Source organism: Myotis daubentonii, chromosome 12 (genome assembly GCF_963259705.1).
Source record: "Myotis daubentonii chromosome 12, mMyoDau2.1, whole genome shotgun sequence".
Lineage (NCBI taxonomy): Eukaryota > Metazoa > Chordata > Mammalia > Chiroptera > Vespertilionidae > Myotis > Myotis daubentonii.
The window spans coordinates 76,104,299-76,116,472 of NC_081851.1; positions in this window are offsets into that span (position 1 = coordinate 76,104,299).

The window sequence follows — 12,174 nt, forward strand, 5'->3', positions numbered from 1 at the left end:
TCCTTTCACAGATGCGGGGGCTGAAGCCCCCAAGGCCACTGACATGGGAGGTGTCATCAACACTTGTTATGTCCCCTCCTGCTGGTATTTTTCTCTGCAGTGTTACCATCCCTTCTAATAGGTACGCATATGGGTGTGTGTGTGAGTGTAAACATACAACTTATTTGGTTGTTATTGTTTGGTTTGGTTTTCCTACCCGGACTAGAATATGAACCCCATGAAGATGAAGGTGTTTGTTTGTTTCTATGTTGCCCATGACAACCTTGACTACAGGAATGCTTGGCACAGAATTGGCGCAGTATGACAACACTGAACCCAGCGCGTAGTAGGTGTTTCCTGGTAGGTCCTTGTGCTTTGTCATACCTTTGCTGAGATGTCAAGGCGACGTCTTGTGTTCTGTTCCTGGTGTGTGGTCACCCCAGGACTAGGAGGGTTGGTCCTCACCCTGATGAATCACCTGGGCAATGCTGTCTCCTCCACCTTTGAGTCTGGAAACCAGCTGAACCAGCCGGGCTTTGAGGCTGGGAATGAGGAGCCTCACCCTGTGTTGAGTCAATAAATACAAAACAGCTTCTGAGTGAGGAGTGTTCTTAGACAAACAACAAAACTTCAGGGAAAGAGTGGTCAGAACCCAGAGACGGCTCTCAGCGTGAGCCCGGTTCTGAAATGAAGAGGCGGGCTGTCCAGAGCTGGGCACTCGAAACAGCATTTCAGCTACATTTTGACATGCATTGGGCTGCAAGGTACAACAACAAAGGAAACACTGCCGTTTCCAAACAAAATATACAGTACAAACCAGGCCTACATAGCTTCTGACAGCCAGAGACCAAAGCAGATGTTGAGCAGTATCTATGAAGCAAATTATACAGAGACAACAGAAGCAGCAACAACTGAACAAATGCCTGTTTCCGTCTTGCTGGGATACCATTTATTCTAACTGCTGGAAGCCCAGGAATCACTTACACAGACATGAAGGGCAATAGGAAGAAAGGTTCTCTGAAGGGGCTGTGACACTATCTCTGTTTGGGGTAACACATCCCTATTGTGCACAGCATGCTCTCTCAGAGCGTAACACTGGAAATGCAAGCATTTCTAATTCCCCACAAGGTTTGGATGCCTCCTTTGGTGGCACCTTCAGGCGTCAGGGCTTACATGGGGTCCTTTCTCCCAGGTGAAGGTTCATCCAACACCTTTAAACACCTAAGTGCCCACATCCCCTCTTTCTCTTGGAGCCCGAGCTCCTCAGTCCCCAGCTGTGAACCGAATGTGGGTTTGGATGTTTAGGTTCTCCCCTGCTTTGAGCAGACACGGACAAGGACCCACATGCCCCCCACTCTCTGTCTTTCGCCCTTTCCTCTGTGTTGCCCCAATCCAGTGGGAACCCTGTGCCACGGTGGTCGCCGCTACTGCTTCCCTCTCACAGACTCAGCTTCCCCTGAGTCTTGTTCTCTTATTTGTCTCAGCCGAAGAGTCACTCCCAGCACGTCCTGGACTCGGGCTGTTGCTACCGACAGGAAAATCTGCCCCTTGTGCCTCTCAGCTTTGTCTTTCTTCAGCTTTCAAAGGGCCCACATTTGAGAACCTCTGTTCTTCACGTAAATCTTACTCTCACCCTTCTGAGTCAAAAGTCTCCACTCAGGAGATTAACCAAATTTATATGCATATAAGCTTAACCCAAGGACACAGACAGTCGTGCGGTGAACGCCTGGGAGGGGGTGGCAGTTGGGAGGGGGGGGTCAATGGGGGAGAAAAGGGGAACATCCATAATGCCTTCAGCAAAAAATATAACAATAATAAAATCCAAAAAAGACCTACTCTTCCTTCAGTCAAAAATCGAACTTAGGACCAATCTCTCCCCCTCTCTCCCTCCCCTTCCGCCCTCACCCAAATTAAAGCTAAGTTCCTCAAACCAGAGCCTCTAGCAATAATGCTATAATTTTTAATCCTGAACTGGCACACGTTTCCGTTTCTCAGTTGGGTTTTGAACTTAGAAAAGGGAGAGGGGTCATACATACATTTACCGCTTCAGCTCCTATCAGCCTTTCCTCTGCGAGGTCTCTAGATCTGGGCTCCCACATTCATGGGCTGAATGCCTGAAATGCCTCCTTTCCTTTAAAAGAAGAGTCACCCAGATATATCAGCTATATCTCTTCTCTCTTTTATGTCTGTTCAGCCTGGCCTCCACGCTCACAACCTTTCTCCTGAGGAAAGCTCTTTCTTCCTCCAGCTCAGACGAGATGCCATTCTCAATTTTTCATTCACTCGCCCCCCGAAATTCTTCCAAAGGAAAGATTCAAACCCTGTTTCCTCTGTGAGTCGTTCCCTTTTGAGTCCCTTATTACATCTGATTTCTAGAAGCTACAAATTCCAAATGTTTACTTGCATTGAGTTGTTCTAGACCTTAGCCCAATATGAGGGGTTTTGTTCTCTTCTATGACGAGTCCCTTATAACATTTAGAAGGCTCTTGGGTCAGAGCAATGCCAAGTCCCACTTCAGCAGGAGAACACACGTTTCTCGCTTCACTTATCTGGATGCCCAGAGGAAAGCCCGGCCTCAGAATGAGCACAGCCAGGGGTCCGGCTTCATTCTTTCTCTCTCAGCTCCTCCTTGCCCTTTGAGTTGCTTTTATTCTCAGCCTATTTGCAGCAGTTTGGCCCTCATATCCGTGTACAGAAATGTCTAGAAAAGGACTAGCTGGTCACTAGAGAGAGGAACTGGATGTGGGTAGACAACCAAAAATTCCTATCTTAGCCCCATTCCACTCAAACAAGTCATTGATAAAATCTATGCCTCTGTGACTGAGCCCGCAGCCTGGATCTCTGAAATCCATGGCCTGGGTCAGGGGTTATGTCCAGGGATAACCAGACACCAGGCAGAGACCAGCTGCTTTTAAGAGGTTATGGACAAAGTCTGTTCATAAAGAAGCCCCAATAGCCATATTCCCCTTGGAAGGAGTTCAACCAAAGAAAAAGAAGAATCCGTTTGAAGTTGCTGATCTGGAGCCACTGACTTCCTTCTAGCACTGATGTTTTCAAGGTAAAAGCTTCGTGCTAATGATCAGCTAGTCATTAATCTAGATATTCATGGTTTACAGTCCTGGCTGAAAATGCAATCCATTCATCAGCAAATAAAACACAAAATCTCTGCTTGAAAAATGGTTTAATTACCAAGAAGGTCTAATTATTTGAAATTTGCATGTACAATAGGTACTTGTGTAATACATACCCACTCCCGCCCAGGACCTGGGTCCTGCCACAGGAATGCCTACTTCTACATGTAGGAAGAAAGAGAATATTGATGTCTGGGGGCGGGCAAGTTGCCTGATAGATAGACCATGCTTGGGTAGTAAATTTTATCCCGATCTTGCCATTTAGAGAAAAAAGAATCATTCTCTTTTATGTTAGTCTGTGAGAAGCAGGCACCACGCTATGATTAAAGATTTTGTTGTGGGAGATGCATGCATAATGGTGGGTAGAGCCAGGGCAGGCCAAACAAGCAGTCGGCCCTCTCTGCAAGTTGGTTCCAGAACAAAGTAGACAAGAGACTTTGGGTGGGAATGTCTGAGACTGCCGAGCTCTCAAAGGAAGTGACAGCAAAGCTGGAAGAGAGGCCTGGAGCCCAAGTCAGCTGACAAAGGTGTCCCGTGTCTCCCAGGAACCGTGTGCAGTAGCGTCCGTGCCGCGCTCTGTCATTGGGGGCACAGCCTTGCTGAGCCATGTGTGAGCCTGAGGCAAAAGGAACAGATTTCTGACTTTAATAATGTATTGCTACTTTGTTCATCTTGCATTTGTTTGCATTAATTTTTATTTACAAATATTTCATCAAACATCACTTATTTCCATTACCAAGTTGTTCTGTGCCTGTTAAACTTGGCACCCAAAGCAAACACATCCCTTGCCTCCATGCTGGTCCTTAGAGTGCAGGAAGCGTGGTGACACTTCCCTGGATGAGCTGAGGGGGAAATGCAGGGAGGGGCAGAGAAGATGGCAGGTGGGAGGTGCCTCGGAGAGATTCGGGAGAATCCCAAAATGAGGAATGCAAGAAATGAGATTCGTGAAATGTGTCTATAGACTTGACTTTGGGACGAGTAGGAAGTGAGCTATGAGTAAACACGGTGCTTATGTAAATAGAATCCCCAGTCAAGGATTAATCCTGCTTTGCAGGAAGTTTGATGTGCTTGAGAATGGACCATTGGCCCTTCCCCCTAAGCAGTAGATGTTCCTGAAGACGGTATTTTTACTCTGAAACCCTAACATTGACTCCGTAGTTCTAATTTGAGTTTGGGGGTCATGCGTGTTTTGAGAACACAGCAGATTCAGCGTGTGTGGGACTGCACACAAGACAGCAGTCTCCCTCCTGGGACCCCGGGAAGGACACAGCCCTTCCTTCAGGGACCTCACTCCTCCTTCACCTGCTCCAGTGTGTGAGCAGTGTCTTGTTCCTGATTAATATCTGTGTTCCCCGTGCCCAGAACAGCAGAGAGCAGCATGCATTAGACAATCAATAAACATTTGCTGAATGAATATGTGAGTGAGTGGACGTTTGAAATGGATTTTAAATGGGTAGAGTCTGGACTGAAGCTCCCAGCTGACACAGCATTATGAGCAAAGGCACGGAAGCGCGAGAACGTCTACCTGTGGTGATCAGTGACTGATTCGGGGCAGAAGCAAAGAGAAGGGCAGGGAAGGCTGGGCCAGGTCCTGAGGCCTCCAATGCCGGGTTTCGGAGTGTAGACCATCCCACAGGGCACGGGGCGGGAGGAACTTGGTCGATCTGAGCCACACTCATTCTCAGTGGCGGCTTTTCATTGCTGACCGTCTGTCTTGTCACGTGCTGCTAAGTAGGAATCCAGGGTGGCTGTAGGGGGTCAAGGTGCTCCTATCTTCCTAGATCTATAGGAGGAGGCACACGTCTTCCGCGGTGCCTCTTCTGTGCTTGCAGCTCAGGCCTTAGCACCTGTGCACCTTGGTGCTCAGCCTGTGGGCGTCTCTACTGAGGGGCGGTTGGCTGCATGTGAGCATTTGGACTCAAATGCTAGAGCAGAATTTGAACCAGGAGCAGCTGCCACATTTCCGGGTGGTGTGTTGTGGTGCTGAACGATCTAGTCATGGTTGGGCGGTGTCTTTACCCCTCAAGAGAAGCAAGAAGAGACTGGCACATTTATGACTCACGGGAATACATGTAATTTCACTTGTTTTGAACTTGGAAACATAAGGAACAAAGCAATGATTTCCATTCTATTTGAGAAGCTAAATACTGAATGGAAGCCAGTAGCAAGTCAATGTTTTTGGTCCATGTCACGCCAGGATCCTTGCTGCTCCCTTCGCACTCCCTTGGAGGTTGAGGGGCCGGAGATAAAGTCCCCGAAGCTTTTCTGTCTCCGCTGCTAGCTCTTCTGTCAGCCTCAGTTCAGCCACCGCTCAGCTCGGTCTCTGCTTTCCGTGCCGCTGGGAGCTGACACCCCGAGACTGGCGATCTGTGTGGCGGGGTGCTTGGCGTTTCTCTCTGGCGTCGGTGCAAGGTCTTTCCAGGTCCCCCCTTTGGCTGTGCACACACACAGGCAATGAGGGACCCCCGTGCTTTCAGACACCTGGGACATGACAGGCTGGTTGGGTCCTCAGGACCCACAGACTTTTCTCATCTGGGAAGAAGATTGTAAAAAATAAAGGATTCTTAGTGATGCAAAGTGTTTTATTCGAGATCAATAAAACATTGAAACCCTGTCTTTGTACATGACACAGAGTGCATCAGGTGGTGTAAACAACCTTCCTGATGACCCCACTGATGCGAGAGCAGCTATTTATCTCCTCTGAATCTAGCTATGATGATTGCTGGACAATGTCAGACAATGGCCAACAAGGCAGATATTGATTGTAATCCTCTCAAGCCATTGAGTATAGGTATTATTGCCTCCAGTTCACGAACATGAATATGAAAACTGAGGTTCAGGGAAGACTTGTAACTTGCCTCAGGCCACACAGCTGGCGAACAGTGGTTCTAGAATCCTAAGTCAAGTGGGTCTGGGTCTTTGCTATTCTGTCTGGGCCTTTCCCACTGATTGACCATGTGGGACTTATTTCTAGGGAAAGCATTGCAATATGTCGACTGAGGTACAACTGTCTTTTGACTTGATTATTCGCTAGACATTGAGAGCCGTGTGTGCCCCATCAGAACATGGTCCCACCCTGACAGGGTAGTGTGTGCCCTCACGTTATTGACCAGACCACTCAATCAGATTTATAATTAGCTCTAATTAGCACTCCTGCAGCTGCCAATTCTTCTGTTTCCCATTTTAAACCTGGAGCTGAATTGGTATCAAAAAAAGATCCAAAGGCTTCCTGGACTATAAAAGAATAAAAAAATTTCCAACTAGATCGTTGCTATTAAAAACCTACTAAAGATGCAAAGCAGGAAAGTAACCCTGGGGATCACATGGGAATTTATGTTTGCATGGCATGAACTGAGTCTGCACAGCGTCTTGCGGCAAGGATGGTAGTTCGCCTTGAATGAAAGCTAGGTCACTCTGGGGCCTTTCAGAATGAACTTATTTTTCCACTTCAGATACCACTCTCACCATCATCCCAGGTACAGGAGCTGATCTCTTTCCTTGGGCTTCGTGTAATCAGTGGGTAGAGTCCTTTATATGAGCTGATCACTGCAGATATCTTGTGCTATAAAAACGATATGCTCTTAAATATTTATAATGAGAAAAGTAATATTCAGCATCTTACATGCATTATTAACAGCCTCTAAATACATCTTCTAAATCAATTACTAGTACAGTGTGTATTGTACCCCTGCCTTGGATTTACCTTCCTATTTCAGTTTGTGGCCAAGGAATGATGGGTCCCCAAGGAGTGCTGTGACCCAGATTCGGTTTCCATATGTTCACTGCTTCCCGGGGTTTTCATATCTGTTCACTTGCTGACTACTCATGTGTGCCTTCATACTCATATAAAATTAAAATGTCTCATTATTGAGATTTTAAGAGCATATTAAAAGAAGGGGTATTTGACTAGACTTGGGATGGCCTGAGGTCTAGTCCTGGCTCTGCTGCTGACTTGCCGCATGCCTTGGGTTAGCCTTTCTAGCTTCATTTCTCAGCTCCGTGAAAGGAGACCTTTGGAATAGATGGCCTGTTTCCTGCAGAGTGTAGGAGGCTCGGGCCACACGCCTCTCAGGCTGCAGGAAACAGAGCTGCAGGAACTTGACAGAGTTCGGCTGGTGAGACATGCTGCTGGGACTGAGCAATCCAAACGTTAGAAAATACCCCACAAACAAGAGTGGGGTGAGGGTGGTGGTCAGATTGCACCCTTGGAGAAGGAAATAGGTCACCCCACTGCCACCCCTCCTCGAGCAAGAAATTCTATGGTCTTGGAAGTAGATTTTCATTTTTATTGGTGTGAACTACATGTGTGTATTCCCCAACCCCAATGTATACAATGAACTCCTAGACCTCATTGTGATGGTATTAAAGGTGCAACTATGAAGGCAATTAGGTGATGAGGGTGGAGCCCTCATGAATGGGATTTATGAGGACACAGCCTTCTGTGAGCCAGGATGCAGGTCCTCCTTATGAACCTTATGAACACTGACTCTGTCCATTCATTGATCTTGGACTTCCCAGCCTTCGGAACCAGGAGAAATCAATGTCTGTTGTTTGTCAGCCAGCAGCCTGCACAGATAGGACATTTGTCTCCTTGAGGTCTAAGCTCCTAAGGGTGGAAAGGCCTAGAAAGTGTGTTGGGGAAAGGTAGAGTTGCTCTGATGAGAAGAAGTTAGGCAGGAGTTGGGTGGGGATTCTGAGGTGGGTTTGTGTCATCGGGCCTTCGAGTTGGCACTTCTAGGAGCTGCTACACATTTTCTCTGTTTGCTCAGAACCTTGGGTATGTCTTCTTGACATAATGTGGGTCTGGGTTCTGCGATGGGAAATCAATGAGAACGGTGTCTCCCCGTGATACAGACTGGGGTGTCAGGGAGGCAGCAGTCAGCGGCCAGAGGAGGAAGCATGGAAACTGGCCCGGAGGCCAGGCGCAAGGATTGGAGGAACTTGTTCCAGGCCGTGCAAGACAGTCCCCTGGGAAGCTCGTGGACATCACAGGGGAGAGCACGTGATCCCAGTCGTGCTGCCCAGAGAGGTAAGGTCATCTGATCTGCAAGGCGGCGATCTTAGCTCTCACTTAGGAAATAGGAGGCAGTTCTAGTCTTTCCAGCCAGGTGGCCACGCATGACGTTTATATTTAATAAATGGAACTCTGGAGGCAGCGTGGGGATGGGCAGGGGAGGAGAGACGGTCAGTATCCAGGCTTACTCTTAGCAGGCTTTGTTGGGCTTCAGTCTGGGGCTCCAATGTGGAGTCATTGGTTTGTGTATCTCCAGCTCTCATTTGTGTGTCTAGGTTGTCGAAAGACCCTATTCCCTCTAAGCCTCTCCATAGAACAGAGAACAGTTGACTCCTGGTTTTAGATTTTCACTTAACAGATGGATAACCATCACTATTTGAAACCTTCTAAGAGATAAGGAGGGAACATACAATTGTGTGTGTGTGTGTGTGTGTGTCCACAGGCATGCATGGGTGCACATGTGCCTGCCCCCACGTGTGCATGTTCACGCATGTGCACACTGGTCACACATCCCAAAAGCACCAGCCAGGAGTGAGCATACCTATGATCTTATTCTTGCTCCTAGGAAGTTAGCTGTTTAACTCTGGGTAGATCACAGCCTACCTAGGCCTGTTTTCTTCTGTCAGATGGAGTCAGAAACTGAACTAGGCTTCTGAGAACCTTATCAGACACAACGTGTTGATTTTATAAGTAATCCCTTCTATCACATCTTGGAGCTGGTGCACATGTTAGCCATATTGTGGATTGTTTACATTCTGTGGCATGTCAGATATTTTATGTAGGAAAAATAAATAAGAGAAAAAGAGGTAAGAATGTATTAGATTTGACCTTGGAAGTTTCATTTGAAAAGCTGTTTTCAAAATGGCATGAACAAGCAAAAAATGAGCTAAGCAAACAATAGATCGACCCTTTACCATGGAAACCAGGAGGCAATAGACGTTGTGCTGGGGAAATGAGTAAAGCCGGCAGTATGAACATGTAACTCGCTGTGGGGAAATTTCTGCCTTGCAGAAGACTTGGAAAAACAAGATCTTTTGGAACTTGCACATCAATAAGAATGAAGGTCTGAGTTAAGAAATATGATGCTATTACATTCACTTATATTAAAATACGACAAATTTTGATAAATGCCGGAGCAGGATTTTTCAACAGCGGCGCTGCTGAGGTTTTGGCCTAGATAATTCTTCCCTGTGTGGGGCTGGCGTATGCCGTGGAGCAAGCTTAGCACCAACCCTGGCCTCGGCCCCTGGATGCCGTTAGCATCGCCTCCCTTCCCCCACTGGGAAGTTAAAAATATCTCCAGACCTTGGGGAGTGACCCCTGGAGGACAGACATGACCTCCATTGGAGGACCCTGGGCTGGAGTGGAGATAGCTAATGGGCTTCGCAGCCAGGCAGACCTGGGACTGGGTCTTGGCTCTGCTGTTTCCCAGCTGTTTGATGGCAGACAAGCTGCCTGTCCTTGGTAAGCTGGGAGCTAACATTGAGAATCGTAGTGTACTGCATGGGTCAGATCAATGAAGATAAACGTGCAGGGACTGGACTGTAGGTGCCCAGTGTGGGAGGGCCAAGCTGGTGGGCATTAAAGAGGGTGTGCCAGCACTCCTCAGGGTAGGAAAAGGCACAACTCATGAACAGCTGTTTGCATTCATATACGGGTGAGGGAAACACCCAGCCATGTCCGTCGCACCTTTAATCACAGAGTAAAGAAAGAGCACAGATCAGTAAGAATGAAGGTCTGAGTTGAGAAGTATGCAGCCAGTACATTCACTGATATTAAATAAGACAGATTTTGATAAATGCTGGAGCAGGCTTTTTCCGCAGCAGCGCTGTTGTGGTTAGGGCCTGGGTAATTCTTGGTTGCGTACCTACTAAGCGTCAGACACTCAGGCCCTCCTTTCATCTCTCAGGCCCATTTGGGTACCTGTTTCTGACCCGTTTTCAGGGAGATCACTGAGGTTCAGAGAGAGAGTTTCCCATCAAGGGCCATGTGGTCAGGGCAGGTTTGCTCAGTTTTAGAGCCTGTGATGTAAACTTCCCCAAGGAGGCGCTCTGTGACCAGGGGCACCAGGATCCAAACCACTGCGCACCAATCTGAGGAGGATGAACACAGGTTGGAAAGGGAATGGCTTTGCCAGCAACACATCTTGCTTGAACACAATTACAGCGAAGTGACTTAGTTTCAAGACACAGAGTTCCAGGGGCTGTTACGTGTTCAGAGAGGCATGTGACTCGGTCTGCAGAACTCAGAGCGCATGTTCCAGCGGCATCCACCGCGCAAGCCAAGTTAGTGCCATGCATTTAATTTATCCTAATGTACAATTAAAAATCCAGTCAACTGCATTCTCCTGTGTCAGCTTTCTTCTGCAAAAGCTGTGCCTGAGAGCAATCTTCCTCCCAGTCCTCCCTGGCCCCAATCTTTCATGCTGCTGGAGAGGAAAGCCCTGGTTCCTGGGTCAGAGAGTTGGGTTGTATTGCCTTTGAAATATGGGTGCGTGGTGGAAATGGTTTCCAATTACAGCCGGCGGAGTGCACCAGGCCGCACTGTTCTATTTAAATAACTGCTGAGTTGCCAGGGCTGTTCCCTGTTTCTAGCTCCCTGAACAAGTAAATAATGGAGAGAGAAAGAAATCAGCATTGGTAATCAGTAACCATACAGCAGGTATTGAGATCCCCATCCTCCCCACCACGCTGTTTTCAGAGCAACTCTGAATAAAAGTTACCTTTTTATACATAAAACGTAGAACCCACACTTCCGTTGCCTCACTTAGGGATGTTGGTGGCAGCGTGCTGCAATAGGGAATAGTTCCTACTTATGGGTCAGACAGGCTGAGGGTTGGATCCCAGCTCAATGAGCAGCCGGCATTGCCAGTGGAAATACCACTTCCTTTCTGGAGTTTGAATTGCAGGGGATTGGCAGTCCGAGAAGTTCACCTCTGTGAGCATCAGTCAAATCTGTAGCGGGACGTCCCAGGTGAGAATCGAATCGGGATGACGGGCGTGAAGTCTCTGGCACAGTTCCTGTTGTCTAGATGTCATCGCATCATTAATGTCCATTTCCTCTTTAGACATAGACGTAGATTATCATTTGATTTATGTGAAAGTCACAGAACTGGTAGAATGCAGGTTACATTGGAGGCATAGACACAGATTCGTTTCAAAAAGCAGGAGAATTCCGTGTGAACCAGAGCTGGGCAGTTTTTGATGGAGCTTGTGAGCTGATTATTAGCTGTGGGTGATGAGGCTTGTTGGTCCCTTCATATAACACTTAATGACTTGGGGGAAAGATAGGTTGTGTGTGTGTGTGTGTGTGTGTGTGTGTGTGTGTGTGTGTGAGAGAGAGAGAGAGAGAGAGAGAGAGAGAGAGAGAGAGAGAGAGAGAGAGAAGAGAGAGAGGGAGAGATGGGGGTGTGAGAGAGACAGACAGAGACAGAGAATGTGCACATGGGACATTCTTGCTGCCCCCTGCCCTGTGTCACCAAGGTAAGCAGAGTGCTTTCCGATGGCACCTGCTCTGAGTGCCAGGCCCAGGGGCAGAGGCGGGCATGCTCAGCAGGCAACAGGATTTAACAAGAGGACCCAGAAGTACACTAAACAACGATTTCAGAGGAGTCATTGGTCCAGGCCCAGCGGATGCTAGAATCCCCGCTGTAGCCTGCCAGCAAGATGCCCTCCATCGCTGCCTGGCCCCTGGGTGGTGGCGGGCTCAGCACTTTGATCAGCTGTGAACTTCAGAGCAGAAGAGAATAGACAAGAGACTTCTTCTCCAGGTGGAACGTGGCCTTATCCACCCGTCGCTCATTCCTGGTTCCTTGCTCTGACCTCTGGGGTGGCACAGAGTAAGTCCATTTCCTCTTCCTGTGGGGCCTTCCAGATGGTGAGTGCATCAGCCACTTTCCCCGGATCTCAGCATCCCCAGGTCCCCATGGTGCTTGACAGGGTCTGTCTGGGTGTGAAATCAACACTCGGAGTTACAGTGAAGAGTTGGAGACCTGTTGCATTGGGTGCGATTGGGTGTGCCTGCACACTGGGCTCTTCATGCCCCCCGCAT